This window comes from Octopus bimaculoides, unplaced genomic scaffold, assembly GCF_046866305.1.
Source record: "Octopus bimaculoides isolate indiv1 unplaced genomic scaffold, ASM4686630v1 contig85, whole genome shotgun sequence".
NCBI lineage: Eukaryota > Metazoa > Mollusca > Cephalopoda > Octopoda > Octopodidae > Octopus > Octopus bimaculoides.
Genome location: NW_028315335.1, coordinates 47,259 through 63,715, shown reverse-complemented (window position 1 = coordinate 63,715; position 16,457 = coordinate 47,259). Strand labels below are relative to the sequence as shown.

General features: G+C 35.0%; 1 protein-coding gene and 2 long non-coding RNA genes across 28 annotated transcripts in view; 2 read left to right on the top strand and 1 right to left on the bottom strand.

Moving 5' to 3' along the window:
* Window positions 1–11,224, top strand: part of LOC149129272 (uncharacterized) — a 30,494-nt gene extending 19,270 nt beyond the window's left edge. Inside the window, exon 4 of one of the 2 annotated variants that reach the window (XR_016240147.1) lies at window positions 9,397–11,224. This is a non-coding gene — a long non-coding RNA (uncharacterized LOC149129272). Of the gene's footprint in view, window positions 1–179; window positions 226–9,396 lie in introns of those variants that run through there. The other variant, XR_016240148.1, reaches the window with a different exon arrangement.
* Window positions 1–16,457, bottom strand: part of LOC149129270 (uncharacterized) — a 70,560-nt gene that overhangs the window by 10,603 nt on the left and 43,500 nt on the right. For 14 of the 25 annotated variants that reach the window (XR_016240130.1, XR_016240131.1, XR_016240132.1 and 11 more), the window contains 2 exons: window positions 11,223–11,390; window positions 810–8,725 (listed from right to left, as the gene is read on the bottom strand). The exons of 3 other annotated variants lie outside the window; for them this stretch is intronic. The gene's annotated coding sequence lies outside the window, so the exon portion shown is untranslated. Of the gene's footprint in view, window positions 1–809; window positions 8,726–11,222; window positions 11,391–14,903; window positions 16,452–16,457 lie in introns of those variants that run through there. 8 more of the 25 variants (XR_016240145.1, XR_016240129.1, XR_016240128.1 and 5 more) reach the window with 6 other exon arrangements.
* Window positions 12,932–14,391, top strand: LOC149129271 (uncharacterized). Its single transcript, XR_016240156.1, has 2 exons — window positions 12,932–13,220; window positions 13,254–14,391. It is a non-coding gene; the product is annotated as an uncharacterized LOC149129271 (long non-coding RNA).

The following is a 16,457-nucleotide window of genomic DNA, read 5'->3' as shown; positions in this document are numbered from 1 at the left end:
ACTCGATTCATAATATATACACATATATTACGCTATTCATAATATACACACATACATTACTCGATTCATAATATATACACATATATTACGCTATTCATAATATATACACATACATTACTCGATTCATAATATATACACAGACATTATAGACACTAAATTATCATACTTAAATGTTGTAGAAACTTGAAAAATAAAGCTGACAAAGCCAGGATTCGAAATCACAAAGTAGATATAGTTTTATTTTATTTATCTCTTGACCACCAAACAGAATGGAAAATGCAGAGAGTTACCTCCCTTGAAACCAACGCCACAAGATCCAATTGTTCCCTAAGCATTTCCAAAATGTAATATTTATTTAGTTATCGTAATTAAAAATATTATTTAATTACCTGGAAATAATAATAAAAAATGTGTAGGAAACCCGGTGTCTTTCCGATAACCAGAAAATCGAAAAATACGGGAGGAGTATGTTTAAAAAACAAAAAAAATGACGCCATTATAAGGCCCCCCCCCTTAAAAATTTTTCCGGGTTTTGACACTTTAGCGACATCGGTTCCCCAGATTTTCTCCAGAAAATTTTCGAGATTTGATGTCGCTAAAGTGTCAAAACCCGGAAAAATTTTTAAGGGGGGGGGGGGGCCTATAAAATGACGGTTCTTTTTTTGTTTTTTAAACATACTCCTTCCGTATTTTTCGATTTTCTGGTTATCGGAAAGACACCGGGTTTCCTACACATTTTTTATTATTTTTATATTTATTTCCAGGTAATTAAATAATATTTTTCATTACGATAATTAAGTAAAGATTACATTTTGGAAATGCTTCGCTTGGGTCTTGTCGCGTTGGTTTCAAGGGAGGTAACTCTCTGCACTTTCCATTCTGTTTGGTGGTCAAGAGAAAAATAAAATAAAACTATATCTACGTTGTGATTTCGAATCCTGGCTTTGTCAGCTTTATTTTTCAAGTTTCTACAACATTTAAGTATGATAATTTAGTGTCTACAATGTCTAGTAATGTATGTGTATATATTATGAATCGAGTAATGTGTGTGTATATATTATGAATCAATGTATGTATGTGTATATATTATGAATCGAGTAATGTGTGTGTATATTATGAACCTAGTGATCTATGTGTGTGTATATATTATGAATCGAGTAAGGTGTGTGTACATATTATGAATCGAGTAACGTGTGTGCATATATTATGAATCGAGTTATGTATGTATATATTATGAATCTAGTAATGTATGTGCTTCTGTGTATATATTATGAATCTAGTAATGTATGTGTATATATTATGAATCGAGTAATGTATGTGTATATATTATGAATCGAATAATGTGTGTGTATATATTATGAATCAAGTAATGTGTGTGTGTATATATTATGAATCTAGTAATGTGTGTGTGTATATATTATGAATCGAGTAATGTGTGTGTGTGTATATATTATGAATCTAGTAAGGTGTGTGTATATATTATGAATGTAGTAATGTGTGTGTGTGTGTGTATATATTATGAATCTAGTAATGTGTGTGTGTGTATATATTATGAATCTAGTAAGGTGTATGTGTATTATGAATGGAGTAATGTATGTATGTGTATATATTATGAATCGAGTAATGTATGTATGTGTATATATTATGAATCGAGTAATGTATGTACTTGTGTGTATATATTATGAATCGAGTAATGTATGTACTTGTGTGTATATATTATGAATGGAGTAATGTATGTATGTGTATATATTATGAATCTAGTAGTGTGTGTGTGTGTATATATTATGAATCGAGTAATGTGTGTGTATATGTTATGAATGGAGTAATGGATGTATGTGTATATATTATGAATCGAGTAATGTATGTGTATATATTATGAATAGCGTAATATATGTGTATATATTATGAATCTAGTAAGGTGTGTGTGTATTATGAATGGAGTAATGTGTGTGCTTGTGTGTATATATTATGAATCGAGTAATGTATGTATGTGTATATATTATGAATCTAGTAATGTGTATGTATATATTATGAATCTAGTAAGGTGTGTGTATATATTATGAATCGAGTAATGTATGTGTATATATTATCAATCTAGTAGTGTGTATATATTATGAATCGAGTAATGTATGTATGTGTATATATTATCAATCTAGTAGTGTGTGTATATATTATGAATCGAGTAATGTGTGTGTACATATTATGAATCTAGTAAGGTGTGTATGTGTATATATTATGAATCTAGTAAGGTGTGTGTACATATTATGAATCGAGTAACGTGTGTGCATATATTATGAATCGAGTTATGTATGTATATATTATGAATCTAGTAATGTATGTGCTTCTGTGTATATATTATGAATCTAGTAATGTATGTGTATATATTATGAATCGAGTAATGTATGTGTATATATTATGAATCGAATAATGTGTGTGTATATATTATGAATCAAGTAATGTGTGTGTGTATATATTATGAAACGAGTAATGTGTGTGTGTGTATATATTATGAATCTAGTAAGGTGTGTGTATATATTATGAATGTAGTAATGTGTGTGTGTGTATATATTATGAATCTAGTAATGTGTGTGTGTGTATATATAATGAATCTAGTAGTGTATGTATATTATGAATCTAGTAAGGTGTGTGTGTATTATGAATGGAGTAATGTATGTATGTGTATATATTATGAATCTAGTAATGTGTGTGTATATATTATGAATCGAGTAATGTGTGTGTGTATATATTATGAATCTAGTAATGTGTGTGTACATATTATGAATCGAGTAATGTATGTATGTGTATATATTATGAATCGAGTAATGTATGTGCTTGTATGTATATATTATGAATCTAGTAATGTGTGTGCGTGTGTATATATATTATGAATCAAGTAATGTATGTATGTGTATATATTATCAATCTAGTAGTGTGTGTATATATTATGAATCGAGTAATGTATGTGTATATATTATGAATCTAGTAATGTATGTATGTGTATATATTATGAATCTAGTAAGGTGTGTGCATATATTATGAATCGAGTTATGTATGTGCTTGTGTGTATATATTATGAATCGAGTAATGTATGTATGTGTATATATTATGAATCTAGTAATGTGTATGTATATATTATGAATCTAGTAAGGTGTGTGTATATATTATGAATCGAGTAATGTATGTGTATATATTATCAATCTAGTAGTGTGTATATATTATGAATCGAGTAATGTATGTATGTGTATATATTATCAATCTAGTAGTGTGTGTATATATTATGAATCGAGTAATGTGTGTGTACATATTATGAATCTAGTAAGGTGTGTATGTGTATATATTATGAATCTAGTAAGGTGTGTGTACATATTATGAATCGAGTAACGTGTGTGCATATATTATGAATCGAGTTATGTATGTATATATTATGAATCTAGTAATGTATGTGCTTCTGTGTATATATTATGAATCTAGTAATGTATGTGTATATATTATGAATCGAGTAATGTATGTGTATATATTATGAATCGAATAATGTGTGTGTATATATTATGAATCAAGTAATGTGTGTGTGTATATATTATGAAACGAGTAATGTGTGTGTGTGTATATATTATGAATCTAGTAAGGTGTGTGTATATATTATGAATGTAGTAATGTGTGTGTGTGTATATATTATGAATCTAGTAATGTGTGTGTGTGTATATATAATGAATCTAGTAGTGTATGTATATTATGAATCTAGTAAGGTGTGTGTGTATTATGAATGGAGTAATGTATGTATGTGTATATATTATGAATCTAGTAATGTGTGTGTATATATTATGAATCGAGTAATGTGTGTGTGTATATATTATGAATCTAGTAATGTGTGTGTACATATTATGAATCGAGTAATGTATGTATGTGTATATATTATGAATCGAGTAATGTATGTGCTTGTATGTATATATTATGAATCTAGTAATGTGTGTGCGTGTGTATATATATTATGAATCAAGTAATGTATGTATGTGTATATATTATCAATCTAGTAGTGTGTGTATATATTATGAATCGAGTAATGTATGTGTATATATTATGAATCTAGTAATGTATGTATGTGTATATATTATGAATCTAGTAAGGTGTGTGCATATATTATGAATCGAGTTATGTATGTGCTTGTGTGTATATATTATGAATCGAGTAATGTATGTATGTGTATATATTATGAATCTAGTAATGTGTATGTATATATTATGAATCTAGTAAGGTGTGTGTATATATTATGAATCGAGTAATGTATGTGTATATATTATCAATCTAGTAGTGTGTGTATATATTATGAATCGAGTAATGTATGTATGTGTATATATTATCAATCTAGTAGTGTGTGTATATATTATGAATCGAGTAAAGTGTGTGTACATATTATGAATCTAGTAAGGTGTGTATGTGTATATATTATGAATCTAGTAAGGTGTGTGCACATATTATGAATCGAGTAACGTGTGTGCATATATTATGAATCGAGTTATGTATGTATATATTATGAATCTAGTAATGTATGTGCTTCTGTGTATATATTATGAATCTAGTAATGTATGTGTATATATTATGAATCGAGTAATGTATGTGTATATATTATGAATCGAATAATGTGTGTGTATATATTATGAATCAAGTAATGTGTGTGTGTATATATTATGAATCGAGTAATGTGTGTGTGTGTATATATTATGAATCTAGTAAGGTGTGTGTATATATTATGAATGTAGTAATGTGTGTGTGTGTATATATTATGAATCTAGTAATGTGTGTGTGTGTATATATAATGAATCTAGTAGTGTATGTATATTATGAATCTAGTAAGGTGTGTGTGTATTATGAATGGAGTAATGTATGTATGTGTATATATTATGAATCTAGTAATGTGTGTGTATATATTATGAATCGAGTAATGTGTGTGTGTATATATTATGAATCTAGTAATGTGTGTGTACATATTATGAATCGAGTAATGTATGTATGTGTATATATTATGAATCGAGTAATGTATGTGCTTGTATGTATATATTATGAATCTAGTAATGTGTGTGCGTGTGTATATATATTATGAATCAAGTAATGTATGTATGTGTATATATTATCAATCTAGTAGTGTGTGTATATATTATGAATCGAGTAATGTATGTGTATATATTATGAATCTAGTAATGTATGTATGTGTATATATTATGAATCTAGTAAGGTGTGTGCATATATTATGAATCGAGTTATGTATGTGCTTGTGTGTATATATTATAGATAAAGCAATTAAGAGTATGAAGACCGGGAAAGCCCCCGCCCGCCCCCCCCCCCCCCGGCCCATCAGGAATCACTGCAGAGATGCTCAAAATATCTGGCAGTGTTGGCTATAGCCTAGTCACCCGTATTACGAACCAGGTGATACACGAAGGAGTCATACCCTATGACTGGTGTAGCAGCATCATAGTCAACTGCTACAAAGGTAAAGGGGACGCTTTAGATACAAATAATTACAGAGGCATCAAGCTGTTAGATCAGGTTATGAAAGTTACAGAGAGGGTCATAGCCCAACTAATTAGGGAGCGAATCAATTTAGATGAGATGCAGTTTGGGTTCGTGCCAGGTAAAAGCACTACTGATGCCTTATTTCTAGTGAGACAGTTGCAAGAGAAATACCTAGCCAAGGATAAACCTCTGTACCTGGCTTTCGTTGACATGGAGAAAGCCTTTGACAGGGTCCCCCGATCCCTTATCTGGTGGTCAATGAGGAAACTTGGGATAGAAGAATGGCTAGTGAGAGCTGGGCGACCAAGTTAGTAGTGGGGGTGGGTGCGCTGAAAGTGTAGCTGCTAGAATAAGAATAGCCTGGGCAAAGTTTAGAGAGCTCTTACCCCTGCTGGCGACAAAGGGACTCTCACTCAGAGTAAAAGGCAGACTGTATGACGCATGCGTACGAACAACCATGCTACATGGCAGTGAAACATGGGCTGTAACTGCTGAGGACATACGTAAGCTCGCAAGGAATGAAGCCAGTATGCTCCGTTGGATGTGTAATGTCAATGTGAATACCCGTCAGAGTGTAAGTATCTTGAGAGAAAAGCTGAACATTAGAAGCATCAGTTGTGGCGTGCAAGAGAGACGATTGCGCTGGTATGGACATGTGGTGAGAATGGAGGAGGATAGCTGCGTGAAAAAGTGCCACACCCTAACAGTTGAGGGAACCCGTGGAAGAGGTAGGCCCAGGAAGACCTGGGCTGAGGTGGTGAGGCAAGACCTTCGTACATTGGGCCTCACCGAGGCGATGACTACGGACCGAGACCTTTGGAAATGGGCTGTGCGTGAGAAGACCCGGCAAGCCAAGTAAGATCGTTGCCAGTGCCCCTGGACTGGTTCTTGTGCGGGTGGCACATGAGATGCACCATTTTGAGCGTGGCCGTTGCCAGTACCGCCTGACTGGCTCCTGTAGGATTTTCGAGCGAGATCGTTGCCAGTGCCCCTGGACTGGCTTGTGCGGGTGGCACATAAAAGACACCATTTCGAGCGTGGCCGTTTTCGTGCGGGTGACACGTAAAAGCACCCACTACACTCTCTGAGTGGTTGGCGTTAGGAAGGGCATCCAGCTGTAGAAACTCTGCCAAATCAGACTGGAGCCTGGTGTTGCCATCCGGTTTCACCAGTCCTCAGTCAAATCGTCCAACCCATGCTAGCATGGAAAGCGGACGTTAAACGATGATGATGATGATGATGATTATGAATCGAGTAATGTATGTATGTGTATATATTATCAATCTAGTAAGGTGTGTGTACATATTATGAATCGAGTAACGTGTGTGCATATATTATGAATCGAGTTATGTATGTATATATTATGAATCTAGTAATGTATGTGCTTGTGTGTATATATTATGAATCTAGTAATGTATGTGTATATATTTGTCAGCTTTATTTTTCAAGGTCAATAAAACAGTATGAAGCGAAAGTGACATATCGATTACAATTCAATCAACAGAAAATTAGCATGCAAGTGGCTCAGTACTCCGCAGACACGTCTTCTTCGCGTAATTTACAAAGAAATACAATGTGACAAGGCCGGTCCCTTTGAATTACAGGTGTAAGTGATTTTTGCCAGGTAAGTGGACTGGGGCACGGTGAAATTAATGTTTAAGTGGCTGTGTATTCCACAGACGTGTTCCCTGTGAACGGTTTTCGTCGAACGAATCAAACTTAATAAATTATCGAAAAGAAAATAAAATGTCTGGTCCTGGGGTTGTAAACAAGTGATGGCGGATACAAATACTGACTGAAACCGGTCAAAGAAATAAGACAGAGAAAGAAATAAAGACCGTAAGGAGTGGATTTGGTAGGCGGAAACTGAAAGAAACCCGTTGTATATATGTATGTGTGTGTATATGTTTGTGTGTCTGTTTGTCCCCACCTCCCAACATCGCTTGACAACCGATGCTGGTGTGTTTACGTCAACGTAAATCAGCGGTTTCGGCAAAAGAGACCGATAGAATAAGTACCAGGCTTACAAAGAGTAAGTCCTGCGGTCGATTTGACCGACTATAAAGGCGGTGCTCCAGCTTGGACGCAGTCAAAAGGACTGAAACAAGGAAAAGAGTAATTTTAACGAGTTCCTACCGCCATCTTCACCGCCATTGCTATGACAAACCAACAACAAACACCAGCGCCATCTATCTGGAACGTCTCTATTTTACTCTGGCTTCTCCGAGTTACTTCCCTTTGTTTCTCTGCGATCAGAATCTTTATTTCGCTGGACGAATGTGTTTTAGCTTCTAAGATTCTTCTGGGATCGATTATTAATTAAAAGACGAACATTGAGGGGTCAATGTAATTAACTACCCCCGCCCATGCGTATAATTGAAAGGATTACGAACATTATTATTATTTTTAAAGGCAGAATCGTAAAGAATCGTTAGCACGCCGGACAAAGTGCTTAACGGTGTTCAGTCCGTCTTTACGCTCTGAGTTCAAATTCCGCCGATGTCGACTGTTCCTTTCAACCTATAAGGGTTAGGGTAATTAAAACGCTAGGGGGTCAACATAATCGACTAGTCCCCTCCCTCAAAATATGTAGGTGTGTTTGTGTGTCTGTGTTTGTCCCCCCACCATCGCTTGACAATCGATGCTGGTGTGTTTACGTCCCCGTAACTTAGTGGTTTCGGCAAAAGAGAATAAGTATTAGGCTTACAAAGAATAAGTCCTGGGGTCGGTTTACTCGACTATAAAGGCGGTGCTCCAGCATGGCCGCAGTCAAATGAGTGAAACAAGCAAAGGGAGCTGGCTGAGTCGTTAGCACGTGTGGGCGAAATGTTTGGCAGCCGTTCGTTTGTCTTTATGTTTCGAGTTCAATTTCCAGAGGCCTCTCGTTCTTTCGGGGGTCGATAAAATAGGTGCCAGTTGACCACTGGAGTCCATGTAACCAACTAGTCCAACATTTTAGGCGTTCTACCCCCACAAGCCACATTCCTAGCGCTCCCCACCCCCATCTAACCATTACAAACATGCATACAATTCGTATAAATTAATTAAAGAAACTGTCCCTGTCAGATGACCGCACAGACCTATTATGGGGCCAACTGACCCCATAATGGTTTCTGTCAAATGATGTAAGATTAAAAGAAAAAATTCCTGAGGTTGATTCATTTGGTTGTAGAATTCTTCAAGGTGGTACTCCAGCATGGCCACGGGCTCGTGCCTAAAACAAGTGAAAGATAAAAGAAATACAGATTTCTAAGTGTCCGGAGATGCCTGTTCGTGGAATTGCAGTCTTACTTTCGGCTAATTACTCTTAATTGATTTAATTAAAATATATGTTCAGTAATTTCCTTAATTAAGATTTAAACAAACATTAAATAATTTAATGAGTAACAATATTATTATTATAGGTTGTGTGTGAGTAAAAGATGGGATGGTCACAACTGGAACGTCTGACTGGATCAGGAGTGACCTGGGGCTAAAGAACGACTACAGCCACTAATACTAACTGCTACGCTGTACATTAGATAATGTAGTTCTGGATACACTATGCCTGAATATAAAGTGGGGTGGTCACGACTGGAACATGTTTAATCGTAGGTCTGCCTGGATCAGGACTGACCTGGGGCTAAACAACACCTATAGCCACTAATACTAACTACTATACTATACATTAAGATAATGTAGTCCTAGATACACTATGCCTGAATAAAAGATGGGATGGTCACGACTGGAACATGTTTAATCGTAGGTCTGCCTGGATCAGGACTGACCTGGGGTGAAGTAACAATAATTAATTAAAGAATACAATTAATTAATGAAATGAATCTTTCTGTTTCATCACTGTGTACTTTAAATTAATTAAAATGTTTCCGTTAATTATAATTACAGTAATCTTCACCATTTGGCCTCAGTTCAGTGACCTGGCAACATTTCTAGCACCCTAGACAAAATGCTTGGCTGCAGCCATGCTGGAGCACCACATTCAAAGGTTGAACCATTCAAGTCAAACCTGGCAGTGTTTTATTTTTAAAGTTCAGTTCTTATTCTATCAGTTTTCTTCTGCCAAACCACTAAGTGATGGGGCCATAAACACACCAACACCGGCTGTGAAGTGGTGGCGGAGGACAAACACAGATGCAAAGAGAATCTGGAACTCGACTGAGGAAAGAAAACTCCGAATGACCCATCCTTGATTTCTTTGTATCATCTCTCTGGATGTTTTGCGTTCTTGTCCCTTTTTTGTATTTTACATATATATATATAATAATACAAAGGATATATATGCATGTATACACACATATATGTACATACTCACATTTACATGTGTATAGAGATGCATATCAGGGTACAGGACGTTAGAACAATGAACTACAGACAACGGAACGAACACATAAGAAAACAGAAAGCCACTTGGAATTATTCCTTCGTCAGCTGCCTCTATTCTAACTAGACGTTTCGAAGATATGGAGCCTGGTGTAGCCATCTGGTTTCACCAGTCCTCAGTCAAATCGTCCAACCCATGCTAGCATGGAAAGCGGACGTTAAACGACGATGATGGTGATTCACAAAAAGTATGGGGGTTTAGTTTACAGGTGATTTAAATGATTAGGTACACTAGATAAGTACTGTAACGGATTACTAGGGCTCCAGGGGTTATAGCCGGGACGGTATTTTTGGACTCATTGCAGATTTCCAATGCATCGGATACATAACTTTTAAACCGGACACTAAACATTAAGGCAAGGCAAACATTTCAAGACATATACAATATTATTATTACAGGAAGAAATTCAAAATCTATATAAGATACAAATAAGGAAATAATTTTATTCTCAAATGCAGGATAAACGCTCGGCAATAGAGAAAGACTTTGACGTTTCGAGCCTACGCTCTTCAACTAAAATAAAATATATATATATATATATATATATATATATATATATATACACACACATACAAACTCCACAGGCTTTTTTCAGTGTCCGTCAACCAAATCCACTCACCAGGCTTTGGTTGGCCGAGGGCTATAGTAGAAGACACTTGCCCAAGGTGGCATGCAGTGGGACTGAACCCAGGACCATGTGGTTGGTCAGCAGGCTACGTACCACACAGCCACTCCTGCACCTATACATATGTATGTAGTTTATAGATTAGAGACAGGTAGTCTCAACATAGAATACACTTCATAGTGTTCAAGAGATTTCAACTTGAGCAGGAAGAGGAGTAAATGTAAGGAGAAGCAAGTTAGACATGTTGGTATACAAAAAATATACACATGTATGCAGATAAAAAGGTCCGACTTACACAGAAAATAAATGGTATCAGGAATTAAAGGGGTTGACTAAGAGCTTTGAGAATCCAGCAGTTGTTTGTGGAGGAGGGGCTTGGTGGTCCAAAATAATGATTGTAACTTGATTCCATCATTGGGTAACACCAGCCTCTGTCTTCAGGGAAGAATTTTACATTTGGGGTGTTGACAGAATGCACTGTGCTTTTTTATTAACCACAAGGGGCCACAAAGAGGGGACAAACAAAGTATGTGGGGACATATAACATATGAAAAATGAATTTATACAAATGAGGATGAGACGTCCACCCTGGCCCCACTGCAGGGTGGTTATGTCTTTACAATTAATTTCATCGTTTATTGTCTATTTACAATTATATCCATTTTTTTTTCAAACAATTTTTTTCTCAATAAATTTTTGACTTACCATTTGATTGTCATGTTGTATTTCATCGTATTCTGGGGGGACGAGGTTCATTTTTCTCCTCTGGCCCCAATGGGGTTTACTTCCAATGGAAACGATTCTTCATCTGATGATGATGATGACGACTGAGGAGACAACCCATCAAGGAGTGGGGCGACTCCTTTACTGAAACTGAAAAGAAAAATGAGAAGCAAAAAAAAAAAAAAACCCCAAAAAGTACTTTTTACAAATAAATAAAAGTGACAGGTGGTGGTGGGAATAAGGGACAGCAGGGGAGACCCTAATATGTCTCCCTTCCCCTGTCTGGAAAAATTTGCCAGAAGAGAAATTCATCATAAGACAATTCATTGTGACCATATTATCTTTTATTTGTTTTGGTTCATTAGACTGTGGCCCTGCTGGAGCAGCGCCTTTAGTTGAACGAAGCGACCCCAGGACTTATTCTTTGTAAGCCTAGTACTTGTTCTATCAGTCTCTTTTGCCGAAACGCTAAGTTACGGGGATGCAAACACACCAGCATCGGTTGTCAAGCGATGGTGGAGGGACAAACAGACACGCATATATATATATATATATATATACATACACAACAGGCTTCATTCAGTTTCCATCAACCAAATCCACTCACAAAGGCTTTGGTCGGCTTAAGGCTATAGCAGAAGACTCATGCCCAAGGTGCCATGCAGTGGGACTGAACCTGGAAGCATGAGGTTGGAAAGCAAGCTTCTTACCACACAGCCACTCCTATATGATATATATATATATATATATATATACAACATTTAAGTATGATAATTTAGTTTCTACAACATTCAAGTATGATAATTTAGTGTCTACAATGTTTAGATATGATTACTTTCTATATATTTAGTTTCTACAACATTCAAGTATGATAATTTAGTGTCTACAATGTTTAAATATGATTACATTCGATATATTTAGTTTGTACAACATTCAAGTATGATAATTTAGTGTCTACAATGTTTAAATATGATTACATTCTATATATTTAGTTTCTACAACATTTAAGTATGATAATTTAGTGTCTACAATGTCTAAATATGATTACATTCTATATATTTAGTTTCTACAACATTTAAGTATGATAATTTAGTGTCTACAATGTTTAGATATGATTACTTTCTATATATTTAGTTTCTACAACATTTAAGTATGATAATTTAGTGTCTACAATGTTTAGATATGATTACTTTCTATATATTTAGTTTGTACAACATTCAAGTATGATAATTTAGTGTCTACAATGTTTAAATATGATTACATTCGATATATTTAGTTTGTACAACATTCAAGTATGATAATTTAGTGTCTACAATGTTTAAATATGATTACATTCTATATATTTAGTTTCTACAACATTTAAGTATGATAATTTAGTGTCTACAATGTCTAAATATGATTACATTCTATATATTTAGTTTCTACAACATTTAAGTATGATAATTTAGTGTCTACAATGTTTAGATATGATTACTTTCTATATATTTAGTTTCTACAACATTTAAGTATGATAATTTAGTGTCTACAATGTCTAAATATGATTATATTCTATATATTTAGTTTCTACAACATTTAAGTATGATAATTTAGTGTCTACAATGTCTAGTAATGTATGTGTATATATTATGAATCAAGTAGTAATGTGTGTATATTATGAACCTAGTGATCTATGTATGTGTATATATTATGAATCGAGTAATGTGTGTGTATATATTATGAGTCAAGTAATGTGTGTGTATATATTATAAATTGAGTAATGTATGTATGTGTATATATTATGAATCGAGTAAGCTGTGTGTATATATTATGAATCGAGTAATGTGTGTGTATATATTATGAATCGAGTAATGTGTGTGCTTGTGTGTATATATTATGAATCAAGTAGTAATGTGTGTATATTATGAACCTAGTGATCTATGTGTGTGTATATATTATGAATCGAGTAATGTATGTATGTGTATATATTATGAATCTAGTAATGTATGTATGTGTATATATTATGAATCTAGTAAGGTGTGTGTACATATTATGAATCGAGTAACGTGTGTGCATATATTATGAATCGAGTTATGTATGTATATATTATGAATCTAGTAATGTATGTGCTTCTGTGTATATATTATGAATCTAGTAATGTATGTGTATATATTATGAATCGAGTAATGTATGTGTATATATTATGAATCGAATAATGTGTGTGTATATATTATGAATCAAGTAATGTGTGTGTGTATATATTATGAATCTAGTAATGTGTGTGTGTATATATTATGAATCGAGTAACGTGTGTGTGTGTATATATTATGAATCTAGTAAGGTGTGTGTATATATTATGAATGTAGTAATGTGTGTGTGTGTATATATTATGAATCTAGTAATGTGTGTGTGTGTATATATTATGAATCTAGTAGTGTATGTATATTATGAATCTAGTAAGGTGTGTGTGTATTATGAATGGAGTAATGTATGTATGTGTATATATTATGAATCGAGTAATGTATGTGCTTGTATGTATATATTATGAATCGAGTAATGTATGTATGTGTATATATTATGAATCGAGTAATGTGTGTGTGTATATATTATGAATCTAGTAATGTGTGTGTACATATTATGAATCGAGTAATGTATGTATGTGTATATATTATGAATCGAGTAATGTATGTGCTTGTATGTATATATTATGAATCTAGTAATGTGTGTGTGTGTATATATATATTATGAATCGAGTAATGTATGTATGTGTATATATTATCAATCTGGTAGTGTGTGTATATATTATGAATCGAGTAATGTATGTGTATATATTATGAATCTAGTAATGTATGTATGTGTATATATTATGAATCTAGTAAGGTGTGTGTACATATTATGAATCGAGTAACGTGTGTGCATATATTATGAATCGAGTTATGTATGTATATATTATGAATCTAGTAATGTATGTGTATATATTTGTCAGCTTTATTTTTCAAGGTCAATAAAACAGTATGAAGCGAAAGTGACATATCGATTACAATTCAATCAACAGAAAATTAGCATGCAAGTGGCTCAGTACTCCGCAGACACGTCTTCTTCACGTAATTTACAAAGAAATACAATGTGACAAGGCCGGTCCCTTTGAATTACAGGTGTAAGTGATTTTTGCCAGGTAAGTGGACTGGGGCACGGTGAAATTAATGTTTAAGTGGCTGTGCATTCCACAGACGTGTTCCCTGTGAACGGTTTTCGTCGAACGAATCAAACTTAATAAATTATCGAAAATAAAATAAAATGTCTGGTCCTGGGGTTGTAAACAAGTGATGGCGGATACAAATACTGACTGAAACCGGTCAAAGAAATAAGACAGAGAAAGAAATAAAGACCGTAAGGAGTGGATTTGGTAGGCGGAAACTGAAAGAAGCCCGTTGTATATATGTATGTGTGTGTATATGTTTGTGTGTCTGTTTGTCCCCACCTCCCAACATCGCTTGACAACCGATGCTGGTGTGTTTACGTCAACGTAAATTAGCGGTTTCGGCAAAAGAGACCGATAGAATAAGTACCAGGCTTACAAAGAGTAAGTCCTGCGGTCGATTTGACCGACTATAAAGGCGGTGCTCCAGCTTGGACGCAGTCAAAAGGACTGAAACAAGGAAAAGAGTAATTTTAACGAGTTCCTACCGCCATCTTCACCGCCATTGCTATGACAAACCAACAACAAACACCAGCGCCATCTATCTGTAACGTCTCTATTTTACTCTGGCTTCTCCGAGTTACTTCCCTTTGTTTCTCTGCGATCAGAATCTTTATTTCGCTGGACGAATGTGTTTTAGCTTCTAAGATCCTTCTGGGACCGATTATTAATTAAAAGACGAACATTGAGGGGTCAATGTAATTAACTACCCCCGCCCGTGCGTATAATTGAAAGGATTACGAACATTATTATTATTTTTAAAGGCAGAATCGTAAAGAATCGTTAGCACGCCGGACAAAGTGCTTAACGGTGTTCAGTCCGTCTTTACGTTCTGAGTTCAAATTCCGCCGATGTCGACTGTTCCTTTCAACCTATAAGGGTTAGGGTAATTAAAACGCTAGGGGGTCAACATAATCGACTAGTCCCCTCCCTCAAAATATATGTAGGTGAGTTTGTCCCCACACCATCGCTTGACAATCGATGCTGGTGTGTTTACGTCCCCGTAATTTAGTGGTTTCGGCAAAAGAGAATAAGTATTAGGCTTACAAATCTCTCTATCTGCATGCAGCAGCATGTATGTATATGTGTGTGTATACAGATGCATCTTACCATCTGGCAAAAACAAGCTGTAATTCACGGAGGTCAAATAAGAGCAAAACATATCTAGAGTTGTCTACCCCGTTCGATACTTCAATAGCAAAAAAAATTATTATTTTTTGTGGTGGTGGTCATATTTCTGGGTACAGGGTGGGCCAAAAGTCACACACGAAAATATAACATCTTATACTACTATTAATCATCATTATTATTTTGTGTAACATTGAAACACTGTTGGTCGATTATTGTTTTATTTGTTTCAGTCACATGACTGCAGCCATGCTGGAGCACTGCCTCTCAGTCGAACAAATTGACTCTAGGAATTATTTTTTCTAAGCCTAGTACTTATTCTATCTCTTTTGCCAAACTGCTAAGTTACGGGGGACGTAAACACACCATCGGCTATCAAACAATGGTGGCAGGGACAGACAGATACACTCACATGTACATACACACATATATATATATATATACACACGACGGGCTTCTTTCAGTTTCTGTCAACCAAATCCACTCGCAAGGCTTTGGTTGGCCCGAGGCTTAGTGGACACTTATTTAAAGTGCCACACAGTGGGACTGAACCAGGAACCATGTGGTTGGAAAGCAAGCTTCTTTACCACACAGCCTGCGCCTGATTAGTGCAAAGAGTCCATGCAACATGCAGTGTGCAGGACAAATACCAATGGTTGCCCCCTCCCCTACCTGTGCAAAGATCTTTGCAGGAAATTCTGTTCCTTGTACAACAAACAATAAAAAAATCTGCAAATGGTGAATGTTTCGAACCCTTGTAATCAGGATGTTGACATTTCCTAATTAGTTTTGTGTTGTAATTAACCCATAAAGTGCTGTTTTTTAAATATGGGGGAGAGGGGGGTCTCAGTGTGTGACTTTGGGCCCATCCTGTATTTTGACAGATTCAAAGCTAGCAAGGGAAACAGACTTAC